Source organism: Ictidomys tridecemlineatus, chromosome X (genome assembly GCF_052094955.1).
Source record: "Ictidomys tridecemlineatus isolate mIctTri1 chromosome X, mIctTri1.hap1, whole genome shotgun sequence".
In the NCBI taxonomy this organism is placed as follows: domain Eukaryota; kingdom Metazoa; phylum Chordata; class Mammalia; order Rodentia; family Sciuridae; genus Ictidomys; species Ictidomys tridecemlineatus.
The window spans coordinates 22,374,158-22,388,815 of NC_135493.1; the positions used below are offsets into that span (position 1 = coordinate 22,374,158).

General features: G+C 38.5%; 1 long non-coding RNA gene across 1 annotated transcript in view; it reads left to right on the forward strand.

Moving 5' to 3' along the window:
- The window catches only part of LOC144371690 (uncharacterized), a 470,318-nt gene that overhangs the window by 6,994 nt on the left and 448,666 nt on the right, over window positions 1-14,658 (forward strand). Inside the window, exon 3 of the long non-coding RNA XR_013431687.1 lies at window positions 2,183-2,250. This is a non-coding gene — a long non-coding RNA (uncharacterized LOC144371690). The remainder of the gene's footprint in view (window positions 1-2,182; window positions 2,251-14,658) is intronic.

Here is a 14,658-nt window from a genome sequence, read left to right on the forward strand (position 1 = left end):
CACAACTCAGCCATCTCATTAGTTTTAGGATTTCTGAAATCCAGAAGTCTAAAATAATAGATGTAAGTTGTTATAAGTAATAGGTTTATGGTGATATTTTAAAGCAGTAATAAGAAACTAAATACAGTATATAATGAGTTGCCATAAAGTTAGTGACTTAAAATAGCTTACATTTATTATCTCATAGTTTTTGTAGGCCACTTAGGGCATGACTTAAGTAGGTCCTCTGTGCAGAGTCTCATAAGGATGCAATCAAGCCACCTGTGTCCTTATTTAGAATCTCAACTAGGGAAGAATCTATTCATGAATTCATTCAATTTTTTGGTAGACTTCATCTCCTTTCAGATATTGAACTCAGGTTCCCTTTCTTTTGCTGAATAGGGACTGGAGACTGCTTTTAGCAACTAGAGGCTGTCTTCAGGTCCTTAGTATGTGGCCCTGTCCATAGGCCCTTTTATAGTGTGTACACATGTAAGTGTGTGTGTGTAATCACAGTAGTGACATTTAAGCATCACAGCTATATATAACAATAATGCAGCTTAATTACAGCAGTGAAAGCCCATCACTTTTGCCATCTTCTGCTACTTAAAAGCAAGTCAGAGGTCAACTCCACACTCACTGGGAGGAGATTAGGTAGGGTGTGAACATGAGGGGCATCCTATGTTTTGTTGTACTTGGTATTTGAAAATCACACTAATTAATTAGTCCTGTCAGCTGCTATCTAGTGAGACTTGGAATCAGGCTTGATTGAGCTTCGAAAATATGGGGAAGATAAAGTACATGAGAATACTCATATGTTCTTCAAAATACTTATGTTCATAGCAACCCTATTTATGACAGCTAATACAGGGAAAAAGCCAATTTCCCCTCAGTCCTAGATTGTATAAAAATCAGTATTACTTTGGATGAATATACAATAAGCAGAAATGAGAATGAACATTATAAAACTATGTTTAATCATCTAAATGAACCTTTAAAACAAAATATTAAACAAAAGAAATCATACATAAGAATGCATATTATAGGGTTCAATGTAGAAAGCACAAAAACAGATAAAATGACCAGGTGTGGTGGCACATGCCTGTAAACCCAGTGGCTTGGGAGGCTGAGATGGGAGGATCTAGAGTTCAAAGCCAGCCTCAGCAAAGGCAAGGCACTAAGCAACTCAGTGAGACCCTGTCTCTAAATTAAATACAAAATAGGGCTGGGGATGTGGCTCAGTGTTTGAATGCCCCTGAGTTCAATCCCTAGTAATCCTCCACCCCCCCCCCAAAACCAGATAAAATGAATTGATGCATACTCTTGGGTGACAGTGCCTGAATGGGAGCAGGAAAGATTTTGGGGTAGAGTAATTTTTTAAATTTTGTATCTGGGAATCTGTCACCTTTATCTTTAGATGTAAAAATTCACTGTGCTGGACCCTGAACTATTTGTACAATATTATACACACACACACACACACACACACACACACATACACATACATATACATACACACACATACACATACATACATACATACATACATACATACATACATACATACATATATACATTTAAAAGCTTTTAAGTCTGTCCATCCCTCCTCCCACCAAAAAGGAAAAAGCAAAGGTTTTGGCTGGCCTAGCAGGATCTAGAGAGATGTATGATAATGGCCTAAAGACCGCAAGGACTGCAGAAGAGTGGCTCAGCTGGATAATCCATTCAGGGAAAGGACTCATAATTAGAGTCAGAAAGCTGCCTGGGGTTAGCACTTGGCACATTGTTGGGAGAAATCCCCAACCCTGCATTCAGTACCCAGTGGAGGTGACCTTGAGAGAACTGCTGTTTATGGCTTCTTCCCTGTTATCAAGCACACTGTTTAAAGCAAACTATCTGTGGATGGGCAAACTAGACCCCCCCTTTCACTCTCAGGCACCTGATAAACTAGTAGTATGGCCTCAAGGAGCCTTATGTGCCTATGAGAAACCCATCTTGGCTGGGTTCCTGAGTGACCTGTCTTTTTGTGCACTCACTATAATCTGTCAGCTGATGCTAGGGGGAAGCAGCAGGGCCTAAAATGGGAACAAAAACTCACAAACACTTTCAGAGGCAATTAGGTGCCCCAGTGGAGCATTCTGGTGTGTGGCTTCAAGTCACAGGCTTCATTTTGGCCTTCATGGACCTTTTATTTACTTTTTAGGACTCTACTTCCCACTGGAGTCCAGAGGAAACAGCAAGAAGATGGCAGGAAGCCAGAGTACTCCACTGGTGAGCTCTTTATCTTCCTTCTACAGAAGCTCTGTGCAGAAACAGCAACTCAGGCTGTCCCTTAAGCAGCTTCATTGTCAAAGGCTCAATAGAATTCTCCTTCTGAACAAAGAGAGATACATTTCTTTATCTCTCTAATTAATGCTTAGACTTAAAAAAATTGTGTTCAGTCTGCAGCCTAGAGGATGAGCTACCTGAAAAAGGAGTATTTTCTTTTGGAAGAAAAAAAATGTTGATTCTGTCTCTGCTGTATGGATTTTCACATCAGTCAGGGAGCTTGATAAATAGAGATTCAAAAAAAATTCCAGGGGGCGTATTCTACCCCAGCCTAGACATTCAGGCTCCAATTCCCATTATCTAGCAGTCCAGTGGGTTGAAATGGAGCAAATGCAGATCACTGTAAGCTACACTAAATGTGTGTTGCACCAACCACTGTTTAATATGTGCAATGCTTTCTGCCTTCACAGTTATACATTTTCTAGTCTTGTGCCAAAAGACCAATCATCAAAATATAGCATGCTGGTGGGGAGTAGAAACAAGTATAGAATACATTCAAACTTTCTGTCTCACAGATCAATTCTAAATTGACCCTGCTGGCTTAGGGAACTCAGTACATGGATCTGCTAAAACTTATCTCCCTGAATAAATCTCTTCTCTCTCCCTTTCATACCTCCTACCACATCCTGTTCCTGATCTTTCTGCTTCTTTTTGTCTTTCTGTCTGACTCTTTTCCACTACTTTCTGAGTGATTGGACCTTAATACATTTCTTGACACATCTCAACAGGTGATCATTTAAATATCTCTCAAAAGCCACAAAAAAGTAAAAATCATGGTGCAGGACAACTAAATTTTTAGTATTTCATCATGATAAAGCAATATCTGAAAATAGTTTAGCAAAATGAAATGAAATCTTTGTAACATGCACTGATGGAGAATAATCTAGAAATAGCTGTGGACTTTAATGCTATATATATTATAAAGCTTAGCTGTAAACTATGAGAGATACTATGATCCTAAAGTGATAAAAGCAGAAAAGTGAAGCCAGGGATCAGAGCAAATTTTTATATTGTGCTCTCTTGGTTTTCCAAGAGAGATTTTTATAATTGAAGTGATGCCTGTATTCCCTAGACAGTTTCCTTATGAGAGCAAAGATTCTCTCAAGAGAAAGAAAATTTAGTGTTCATTCACAGGCATTCTACCCTGTTAGAAATGCCATATCTATAACCTTTCTTTAGATTGGAATATGTTTCTCCAGAGGGCCTACCCAGCGTGGTTCCTCTGTCCATTCTTGGTTAAATGTTAGAGAGTAACAGCTTTGGTTTAGACTTTCCTGTTGGTGTCCTCCGCACAAAATCTTCAGGATGGGAGGTTTGGTGCATGAAGCTTTAAGATCTAACACAGCAGCACTGACTAACCAAGACACTAACTCCAAGGAGGAAAGATAAAGGAAGTTGAAAGAGGAATGAGGGACTTGGAGAGAAGTTGCAACTCCTGAGTTGTGAAATCATTTAAGAGTTTGCTCATTGGCCCTCCAATAGAGGTGCAGGTGTATTCTTTTCTAACTCTTTTCAAATCTAATCAATTTCTGTATTTACTCATGTACAGCTTTATTCGTTTGCCTCAAATTTGTTCTATTCCATTCAGGATACTATAACAAAGTACCATAGACAGAGTGAGGTATAAACTATAAACATTTATTTCTCCTACTACTAGAGGCTGGGAATTCTAAGATCAAAATGCAATTAGATTCAGTGTCTGGGAGGGCCTACTTCTGGATTTGTAGGTGTGGTCTTTTTCTCTGTACCTTCACGAGGTGAGAGGACATAAGGGCACTAATTCTATCATGAGGGCTCCACCTTTATGATCTTACCACCTCACAAAGGCCCCACCTCCTAATATCATCCCCTTGGGGGTTAGGATTTCAACAGATAAATTTTAGGGGGACACAAACACTTAGACTATAGCAACTGTCTCTTACCTGAAGCTTGTGGTGACATCTTTTTTATTTGAGTTTTATGGTGATGATCATATAGTATCTGCCATCTAAGTCATCTCATTTAGGAATTCAAAGGCATGAAATTGGATAAAATCTGTATATAAGGACATTAATACTGTAATCACAACTAACCAAGAGACAGCATTATAAGAAAGAAGAGGAAGGGAAGAGAGGTGGAGAGTGAGGGAAAAATGAAAAGAGAAGTGGTGGTTTAAAACAGTAGGGAGGACAGTTGCTGTCTCTTTCCTGGTAAGGAGAAACACAGGGTACCACCCTCTTGCCCTCCCAAGCCTTTCTAACTTTTTCCATCTGACTGCAAGTGTTTAAATGATCACTGGAACCTGTAACCACAGGATCTGCCCCTGCAACTTGAGAGCCCCTCTGTTCCATATGTATACATATAACAATTTCCCTTTGATTCCTCTTCATTCTAGAACCCCATCTCTGAATGTTCCATCTTTAGTCCTGCTTTCTGGTAAACATTACAGGTCTGGTACACCTCACTAGTCTCTCAGTCAGCTCTGACTACCCCCAGGAGGCCTCCTAGTATCAGATGCACTCTGACTACTCCCACTCTACTGTAGAGGCCCAGCCTCCTCCTGGAATGCTCTGGAAGTTTAAAAAGGGATTTCTGTTTTGTTTTGTTTTTAGTAAAAAGCCAACCTCTGTAGTCTTATAGTGAATCTTTTTTCCTCCCCTTTTCATCCCTCCTTTCTGTCATGGAATCCCAGCTAGGTGCACAGCAATAAATTTTTTTCTCAATAATATATGCCTTCACAATCAGGACCAACTCTGAATAGAATTGTGAAGTGCTTACTGAACTTGTACTATCTCCTATCTTTATATAAGAATTATATCATTTATGTCCCATGATATCCTTTATCAACTAGGCATCATGATCTATGTTATACAACTGAGGAAACTGGTGTCCAGAAAGGTAAACCCACATATCCAAGATGAAGTGCCAGGGTCAAGTGCCAAAGCGCAGGCTGCTTGACCACAGAAACTGCCATTTAACTAGCTCTCTCCTGAAGCTGTTTGATAGAGTTTGGCCTGAACAATGCTTTCTACCATTTTCCATTCTGCTGAGCCCCCCCTCTCAAGCTCCAACCAGGTACCTGACACCCTCATGTTTCCCCACATATTTCTTGGTACTATAGGCAAGAATTTTCATCTATTTCACCTCTTCTATAGGAAGATGACATCTGGGAAAAGGCAGCAGGAAGAGAAATTTCTAGGTGGATTCCTTCTGTTTATTTAATTTACTGGTCAGGGATAGATTATGAGATGAGTAGTGCTTTTCTCTTTACATGATAGAATGGAGATAAGGGCCTACTCTATTGATATGACAAGCTAGAGCAGAAACCATATTTGACACACTTTACAGCCTTATGGTTTGGAGAAGGAGCTCAAGTAGTGTATAGGAAGAATGTGTTGGTGCTTTCCCTTATAATTCATAATACTCTGCCATTTGGCAATGTTCTGAAATCCCAGAGGAGACTTCTGGGCTGTCCCATGAGATATCTGTGCTGTCATATACTTTATTTTCTTGTGCTTCTACTATATTATGTATTGCATTCCCTTGTGATTCTAAGTTTTGTCTATCACTCATTTTCCATCTATACCAAATGTTGTTAAAATCCAACAACCACATCTCCTATGTAGTCTAGGGTGGTACCTCACTTTAAGAAGATGTCCTATACATCTTTGTTGAATAGAAATGAAGTCCAGTGAATGAATTCTGTTTGAAACTTCAGATTTTTATGCAGCTTAGAAGGAGCTCCCTATTTGACATAAAACAGATTTTAGTTACAAAAATCATTAATTCTTTTTCTTTTCTCATTCTTCCCCTCCTCTTACTCCTGGTTTCCCCTGCCCCCAATACCAGACCATCTGCTATGAGACACGAGCAGGCTGGAAAAGATAAAGAAATCCCAAAGTGAAATCTTGACACGGAAGCAATGTGCTTTGAATTGGCTCTATACATTAATAACAGGAACCAGTGAAGGGGCATTCTTCAGTTTGAAAGGAAAGCCCTGAGATTAATAGCTCCTAAGTTCCTGATGGATACCACTGTCTCTTTTTGGGCCTTGGCAAGCAAACAGTCCTTGGATTCATCTGTGATCTTGGGCCCAAGGAGATCACATTATAGGAAAAGGCACTAGAAGGAGCTGCCTTAGTTTACTTTCCTGGGTATCTGGGCCTGAGTCATTGGGTCATTGGAATTTGGGGCACACAGAGGGTTGCCAGCTCTAGGGATTAAACTTCTGCCTACTATGCATTAATGTCTTAGTTACTGGGGGACAATGGGCAGTACATCTGCAGTTGAGTCTTGCTTTTGTTTATGTCTACATGCCGAAAGCCCAGCAGGGAAAGACTTACTGGAAGAATTACTGCTTGGGGCTGAACCTTCACAAAAGTTATACAAATTTAGAGTGTCTAGAGTAGCGACAGCAAGAAATGCAACAAGGACCTGGCTGCTGACATTATGTACTCTTGAACACTACAGAAAAACATTGGCTAAGTGAGAACAAGAATGAGGGGATTTCTAGTTGGCATTTGTCCTTCAGACTGAGTATCATGGTGTGGCCCACAAGATGCCTGATGAGATGCAGAGATCACAGTGCCACTTTATTTAGTTTAGGTACTAGATCTATTTGATAGAGGATTCAAAATGTACACCAAAGTCTTTTCTTCCTTTCTCTAGAATTCCCACCATTCCTGCTGTTGATGCTTTAGAAAGCAAAATCCTAGGTGTGATCTCTCCAAAGGTCACTTCTATATTATCATCCTTATAATTAATAGTAATATTAATTATGTTATTGGTATAAATTATATTAATCATAGAAAAGTCTAATATCAGGAAACTATTAACAGTAAACTAGGAACAGGGTATATAAACCTTTTAAACTGTGTTTTCACCCTCATTCTTGACCTGGATGCTGATTTTCAGAAAGTCTAACATGAAAATCCATCTGTGGCTTCCCTTTCTTCCTTTCTTCTCTAATCAAGCTGCAATACCTGTGTCATGCACGAATAGCTTGGACTCTATTTTAATTACCCTATAAACAAGTGTAAAGGTAAGAAAACAGGAGAATTTGTGTTTATGTAATCTGGTCCATAAAAATCTACAACTTGGTACTTTGAAGTTGGCATGGATATCAAAGAGTCCTATAATGTCTTAGTTTAAAAATCATCAGGTAAGATAAGACATTGGGAAAGATGATACCAGAGACCACCATGGACAAAAATTGAAGGATGTAGCACAAAGCTAAATTACACCATCTCTCATGATCTTTCTTCTATCACCATTTCTTGGTCATATGACTGTTATGAATGCTGTGTGTGTGTGTGTGTGTGTGTGTGTGTGTGTGTTTGCATGCATACACAGATTGTGGGGAGGCAGATTTAGTAAAGGAGAATAGGGAAGTGAGGTTTATAAAAGCTTTGTGAAAGCCTCTTTGCCTGAAAGGCTTATAGTATAGATGTGGCATTTGAAATAAGGAGCTTGTCACAGGTCCATATTCTTTTTAAAGATTCTACTGGGTCAGTCTTTATCCTTTGATTATATTTGTATTTATTACCCCAAGATCCTAGATGTCATGACTATAGGAACAATGAATTGCAGCTATAGTAAAACTAAGTGTATCTGGATAATCACCTCCTTTCTCATTAATGTTATTTAATTGACCAGATTAATTAAAGTGTGATCAACTTAACCCAAGATTAGCATGAGGGTGATAGAATAAATGAAATCTTCAGAGAATATGCACTGAAGAGTTGTCATTGCACTGAGTCACTACCTTGTGATCTACCATGTGATGCCCAGCAGTTTTTTAAGTATATATATTTAAGATATTTGATATGATGTTTTCATGTAGATAATGAAATGATTACCATAGTCATGCAAATTTATCTATTCCTCTTCTCATATAGTTACCTTTTTGTATTATATGTGGTAAACATACTTCAAATCTATTCTTAGAAAATTTCTAGATTATAATTAAATATTACAAAATATAGTCTTAATGCTTTATATCAGATCTCTAGGCTTCTCCTATATAAATGAATTTTTTTGTAATTTGACCTATATCTCCCCATTTATCTCCAGCCTCCTGACCCTAGTACCACTGTTCTACCCTCTGTTTCCATGTATTTAACTTAATTTTATTTTTGTTTTTGTTTTGTTCTGTTTTGCCTGAAAGGGCCATTGATCACTTCACCTTAAGGTTGCATGTTTCCTCTCTAGAAGATACAACACTTCTAAGTCCCTCTTTAATTTTGGTCTGTGGGTGCACTTGTTTATTTATGTTTCAAATATATCTTGTATTGCATCGGTCATCCCTAGTTTATCACATTGATAATATAAAGTTTAGGATATTTCCTAGTGGCCCATTGTAGAAATTTAATTAGACACCTAATTACCTACTGTACATGTAGTGTGACATGTTAAAAATATATCTATTCTACCATAAATATAAGAATTGTTTCTACATAGATATTGCTTCAGACCTTTAAACTTTCTGATTTATCTATAAAAGAATTTTTGTAAGACACCAGTTTATCCATAACAGATGGTTTATTAAGTAAAAATCAGCTTTAAAACAAACATGTCACAATTATTTTATTCTCTGCAGCAGAATTCCTACTGTTGATGAACTCCTAATTGGAATTTGGTTCTGGCAAGGAATAAAAAACAGAGACATACTGTGAGGACAGAATGCCAAAAATAGCACACTGAGCAATACAAAGGACCAGCGCAGTCCCACCTTGTGTTTTCTTTAGGTCCCTTTTCTTTCCTTTCATGTGAAAAAGGCCATTTGGCCTTAGTACAAGCCAATCTTAAGAGACCAGAAGACAGATGCACTAAGAGGCATGGTCCACGGTGCCAGTGAGAAAATATGTAGGATTTCACACGAGTTCTGCTCTGAGTGTGCTAGAATCAACAAGATCCTTAGCTCAACTGCCCTCATCACACCTTTACAATACTCAGAAGACCACTGTGTCTGCTAAAATGGGAATAGTGCTGGCAAAGAGTGACAGCAGCAGCATCAAGAAGGCTAAAAATTACTGGACATTCTATAAGATGGGTTCTGTTCTAAATGCTAGTCATACTTTCTGTCACTAAATACTGGCAAAACCCTACAGCATTTAGAAACCTTGGCAAAACATCTGGTTTGCAGATGAGAAAATGGAGGCACACATGGTTAAATGACTCCCTCAAGGTCAGGTGGCTAATTAGGTGATAGAGCTGGCGTCAAAACCCAGCTCTTTTTTTGACTTCTAACCACTATCCTATTTACCTCCTATGTTTGTGAGTGATCATTAGGAGGTTGGTGCTCATTAATACATTAGGATGAACTTAGTTTTGAGATTAGCAATCACTAGCCTGTGTGCCTGACTTAATGGCGTATAGGACGGGGGAGTTTTAGAGTGCAGCTGAGCGTGTGTGTTTATGTATTTATGTGGGTGTGTGCAAGTGTGACAGTGAAAATAAAACAAATCCAGAGGAAGGTTCTATATCTCATTTACTGAAGTATAATGCTAGAAAATCTAAGGTAGTTGCAATGAGGGATATCAGTAGGGGCTCATGACAATCTCTGAAATTAGGTTTTATTAGTGATGATTTCTAATAAAGTAGGTTTACTGGCCCAAAGACTGAAATGAGTGCAAACCTTTGCTTTTAAACATGCTGACTGCCTCATTGTTGGCTGCACTGAGACATATAGTTTGAAAAATCCACCTGTGCTTGACACATCCCCAGTCTTTGCTGGGGGAAAATAATGCAGTCTCGCATCCCAGGGGATGCCACAATGAAAGAACCCCAGGTGGTCTGCAAAATTATCAGCTTCTGAAAGGTAGCCTTTTCTCTGAGCTGAGAGCGCCAGGCACACTTGGCTTCTAACTCACCATATGGCATGCGTTATTGGACCGGGCTGCTCTGTTCAGTCTCTAGTGTGATGTGGCACTTAATGCTGTGGAATTATTTCCTTACTCAATTAAAAAAAATATCCCTCTTTAAATCCTCATCTGTTTTTCCCCACAAGCCCCCCTGTGATTCCCATAGGTACTGAATGTATTTTCTGCTTTGCTCCTTGCTTGTCCTTTCCTTGTGCTTTTCTATTCTAAACCTTTTCCCCTTGTGACTTAAAAGTGCAGCAGGAAAATGGAGCATGGTTGCACTCCCTGGGCCTGGATCCTCATAAAGCAACTAATTCCTGAGATCCTTCAGATATTTCTTCTCTGAAGAATGTTTTTGATTATTTCTCTCTTGCCATATTTTTTAGTGTTCTACTCTCATTAAAATTCTTAAAAGCAATAACCAAAAAACAAAACTAAGGTATTTTATCATGAGACTCACTGATTTTATTTCTAGAGCTCCTTACTTTTTGCATAGTTTTTCTGAGTCTCTAATCCTATCTTCTCTGTAGTTGTGTTCATATATGTTACTCAATGAGCTTTCAATGTTTTCAGTCACATTTCCCCTAGTTAGGAATGTCCCAGCCTGTGGGTTCTCCTGAATTCAGAAAGATCCTTAGGCCCATGTCTCTATGTAGCTACTTTACAACTTGAAGGTCCTAAGGGGTGGTGTGTCTAGAAGGTACCAGTGAACAGTGCAACTGGTCCAGGGATAAGTCCAGTATGGATTAATTTATACAGGTCTATCCAGAGTTTGTATCAAAATTACTTGGGGAGCTTGTCACAATGTGTTTCCTGGGTCCTACCCTAAATCTATTGAGTGAGGATACTATAATTTTGTCTGAGGTGTTGGCAGGTAGCAGGCCCAAGAATGTGCATTGAAAAAAATAAACTCCCCAGACAGTCTAAATGGGAATCTGAGAATTATTATTGTTATTAAGAACAATCAGCTTTTTAAAGAAAGAATGGAACAGTGGCAATGTGGAGTTTTTTGACCTGGAGCAAAGTAAAGTCTCAGATAGGAAAAGCAGCTTCAAAGCCTGCTATAGAGGAGGCAAAATAACAGGTAACCTGTGGAAAACCAATAACAGGGTCTGCTTTTCAATGTTAGAAAAGAAGTTGGAAGTCTGGATTGAATGGCTACATTCTCTGAAATTCCAACTTCAGGTCTCTCCTCTGGAATTTCCCATCCTTGATTTAAAAACCATTTTAGAGGTCTGTTTATTCTCCCTTACCTATCACAGGGAAAGAACTCACTTCTCCCATTTAAATTAGACCTCAGAGGTATAATGTCATGAGGATTGTGCTAGTGAATCAATGAATTCAGATCGTGATTCTCAAAATATGTTCCTCTGATCACCTGCATCTGACTCACTCAAAATGTTGTTAAAAATGTAAATTCTTAGGCCCCACCTCTGATCCACTGAATTAGAATGGAGTATACTAAATATGCATTATAACCAGGTATCCAGATGCCACTGATACATAATGAAGTTTAAAAGCAATATTCTAAAGTATTTATGTATTTACTCTTTGTCTATGGAAATCTATTAGGACCCTTGTCTTAGTCCTGATAGATGTGGTCTTTTCTGCTATGAAGATGGGAAATATGGAGAGACACTATTACTGGGGTACAGGAGAGAGTTCAGGAACACTGAGATACAACAGCTCAACTGGAGATGGTGGAAGAGACTCAAGGATTATACTTGAAATTTGTGTACTTGAGTTGTAGTTGGGAAAAGGAATGAAGTCCAGGGCAAACCAACAGCAAAATTACTCAAGTTAGTCTCAGCTAAAACTTCAACCCCAACAGCAAACATGCCTAGAAATGAGGATTGGAGGTCAAATCAGAGCTGGAGTCTAGAATACAAAATGAGACAAAATGCCAGTCTACCTCACAATGAATTGCATGTGGGGAAAGAGAGATGGGCCTGCCTGGAATCTCCTGCCCCCCATCTCTCTTTTTGCCCAGAAGAACCTTGTTCTATCTTCAGCATCACAGTGCCCTACCCAGGCTGCTTGGGTCACTCTAGTTTGACAGTGACCACTGACCCCTGATGCCTTCCTGTCTTCTTTTATTTGAAAAGTATGATGGTATTTTTTCCCGAGGTTCTTTCACTAAAATCTTCAGAAGTGCTTGGTACAAAATATCAAGGAATAATAGTTCACATACCTTGGGAATCCCAGGCAATTTGGATGTCTGTCCAGAACAAAGTAAGATTTGAGGACCATTTGTATCAGTATCTTACTCTGATTGAGCAAAAGTGCCATAGATGGAGAGACTTAAAATTTTTTTTTAATACAGGGTGGGGGCTGGGAAAGCCAAGATCAGGGTGCCAACAGTTTCAGCATCTGGGAAAGATTTACTTCCTGGTTTTCTGATGGTTACTTTGTCCTTACATGGCTTTTCTTCTGAGCAAGCATGGGGAGGGACAAGGAGAAAAGGGGGAAAAAGGAAAGTTGAGAGAGGGAGAAGAAGGAAGAGAATGGGCATGCTCTCCTACTTCCTGACATAAAGCCACCAATCCAATCTTGATTAGAGCTTCATCCTTATGACTTCACTTAATATGAACTACCTCCTAAAGGTCCTATCTCCAAATATAGTCTCAATAGGGGTTAGAGCTTAAATATAAGAATTTGGTTATATGTGTATGGGGGGTGCAATTCAATCCATAACAATCAGCACCCATAACAATACACACCAAAGGATGCTGCTACTGAGATAGGATCTTGCTAAGTTGCCCAGGGTGACCTGGAACTCGTGACCCTTCTGCCTCAGACTCCCAAGTAGCTGGAATTACAGGTGTGCACCACCATGCCTGGCTTATTACTAAGTTTTAAAGGGTATCTCTAGATCAGAAAGAGAAAATTCACATGTTTTCACTGGCCAGGCTTTTAAGTAACTATAAATGTGTAGGATTACCAGAGGTGATATAAATAGTGCTTTGTAGAACTTACAATCATTCAAAAACATACTTTAAAAAGAACACTCCACTGGCCAAATGGTCTACAGACTGCTTCCATCTGAGGCAACTGGTTTTGTAATCCCTTTTCTAGAACAACTATTTTAAGATTTATCAATAAGTATATATTTTCCCTTCCACTCACTTTATGGGTTTTTGCATTTCAACCACAATTCCTTTTACTCTTCCTCTTCCCACTCTTAATTGGCATTGCTTGATGTTGCTTTTTGAGCATTTTTAAGGATTGGTATTATTTTAAAATGTGTGTCCTCTATAAGCAATCAGACTCTATCCTTTCAAGGACAGGGACTGGGCCCTGTTTCTTTTGTCTTCCCTCAATAATGTTTAGTTTGGTGTGCAGTTCACACTGGGCACTTGGATGACTAATTGACTCCCTGTCAGGACCAGGACAGTACTACAGAAGAGAAGTGAGTTCACTATAGCTGAGATTTGGAGATAAGGACCACTTCTATGTGATCAGCATACAGTTTCTCCTAGTTTGGGGAAGGCAAGACATAAGCTTTTATGTATTTATTTTTTAAAGAAATATTGTATTTTTTTCTAATACTAGAACACAAACCAGGCTTATTCCTCTGCTATTGTTTGAATTTAGCAGGATGTGTTTTGTTTGCAGCTTCTGGACATACTAGATCTGCTATTTTTAGTGTTCTTCATTAAATGGATTGTTGATATGTAAATATACAAGTTGCTATGCAAAATTGCCCTAATTTTCTTGTGAACTTTCTTCCTGCAGCTTGTAGAAAGGCATTATGTTAGTTCTTCACATTCAAGAATATTTTAAGTACTTGGAGCTAAATTGTGCTAAACCAATTGTCAAAACTTGGGAGTGTACCATAAAAGAAAATTGATACAGATAAAATCAACCCATTTGCATGGTTTATTTATATGTATGCAAATATATCTGTATGTGGCATAGATATATGCACACATTGTGTTATGGCTAAAGATTCAACTGGAGTTAATGACCATACACAGAGAAAAAACTATTAGCAAATTAATTAAGAACCTGTCTGTCTTGCTATTGTAAAATGAAGCAGTTGTTAGCTTAAAGAGGAGTTCTTTCCCTCACTGAGTATTGTGATTCCATAAAATATTCACTGACCTCTGTTAGAGAAGAGACTTCTGTTTAAATCAAAAGATTGTAGATGAATAGTTTATAATGAATGAATAGACTACAGAGGAGTGTAAACATGAACTGAATTAAGTGCTCTTTTGATTATGATTCCCTGCTTATTCATTGGTTCAACAAGTATTGATTGATTATAAAACCTTCTATGTGCCAGACACAGTACTGGGCACATGGAGAACAAGAGGATTATAGGAGTGCTCCAGACATCCATAGTCTTTGTCTTGAAATTTGAATTAATTCTAAGTTCTAGCATTTGTGTGTATATATTTGCATATTATAGTAATTATTACAATTTTGCATGTTTTCTTAATATAATTGAAAAGATAGTTAGAAGATGCCTTGGAACGCTATTGAACTTATCCTTTCATTCTTCAGATGA